The following is a 1414-nucleotide window of genomic DNA, read 5'->3' as shown; positions in this document are numbered from 1 at the left end:
TACACTGGGGTGAGGGTGGGGGTGGTTAAAAGCAGATTTGCGCAAGTAAAATAAATAATCTGCAAACTTAAAGATAGGATGATTGAAATTATTGAACTGGAGGAACAGAAAGAAAAAAGGATGAAGAAAAGTGAACAGAGAGGTAGGCTGGCAGATACATTCATCAGCTTGCTCCTTTGCCTGTGGACACTGTTGAAGAAGCATCATTAAAGTCTCTTTTCTCCCTGCTGTCATGTCTAAGTCAGAGTCTCCTAAAGAACCTGAATAGCTGAGGAAGCTCTTCATTGGAGGGTTGAGCTTTGAAACAACCAATGAGAGCCTGAGGAGCCATTTTGAGCAATGGGGAACGCCCAGGGACTGTGTGGTAATGAGCGATCCAAACACCAAGCACTCCAGGGGCTGTGGGTTTGTCACATATGCCACTGTGGAGGAGGTGGATGCAGCCATGAATGCAAGGCCACACAAGGTGGATGGAAGAGTCGTGGAACAAAAGAGAGCTGTCTCAAGAGAAGATTCTCAAAGACCAGGTGCCCACTTAACTGTGAAAAAGATATTTGTTGGTGGCATTAAAGAAGACACTGAAGAACATCACCTAAGAGATTATTTTTAACAGTATGGGAAAATTGAAGTGATTGAAAACATGACTGGCTGAGGCAGTGGCAAGAAAAGGGGCTTTGCCTTTATAATCTCTGACAACCATGACTCCGTGGATAAGACTGTCATTTAGAAATACCATACTGTGAATGGCCACAACTATGAAGTTAGGAAAGCCCTGTCGAAGCAGGAGATAGCTAGTGCTTCATCTGATCAAAGAGGTCGAAGTGGTTCTGGAAACTTTGGTGGTGGTCATGGAGGTGGTTTTGGTGGGAATGACAACTTTGGTGGTGAAGGAAACTTCAGTGGTTGTGGTGGCTTTGGTGGCAGCCATGGTGGTGGTGGATATGGTGGCAGGGGGGATGGCCATAATGGATTTGGTAATGATGGAAGCAATTTTGGAGGTGGTGGAAGCTACAATGATTTTGTCAATTACAACAATTAGTCTTCAAATTTTGGACCCATGAAGGGAGGAAACTTTGGAGGCAGAAGCTCTGGCCCCTATGGTGGTGTAGGCCAATACTTTGCCAAACCACAAAACCAAGGTGCCTATGGCGGTTCCAGTAGCAGCAGCAGCTATGGCAGTGGCAGAAGATTTTAATTAGGAAACAAAGCTTAGCAAGAGAGGGGAGCCAGAGAAGTGGTGGAAGCTACAGTTTACCACAGATTTGTGAACTCAGCCAAGCACAGTGGTGGCAGGGCCTAGCTGCTACAAAGAAGACATATTTTAGACAAATATTCATATGGGCAAAAAACTCGAGGACTATATTTGTGACTAATTGTATAACAGGTTATTTTAGTTTCTGTTCTGTGGAAAGTG

The 1414-nt window shown here is 44.6% G+C and overlaps 1 pseudogene; it reads left to right on the top strand.

Annotated features, from left to right (window-relative positions):
• The first annotated feature begins 232 nt into the window (after positions 1–232).
• On the top strand, positions 233–1195 carry LOC116418718 (annotated as a pseudogene).
• The last annotated feature ends 219 nt before the right edge of the window (positions 1196–1414 follow it).

Source organism: Piliocolobus tephrosceles, chromosome 2 (assembly GCF_002776525.5).
Source record: "Piliocolobus tephrosceles isolate RC106 chromosome 2, ASM277652v3, whole genome shotgun sequence".
Taxonomy (NCBI): domain Eukaryota; kingdom Metazoa; phylum Chordata; class Mammalia; order Primates; family Cercopithecidae; genus Piliocolobus; species Piliocolobus tephrosceles.
This window is presented reverse-complemented; position numbering and strand designations above follow the sequence as displayed.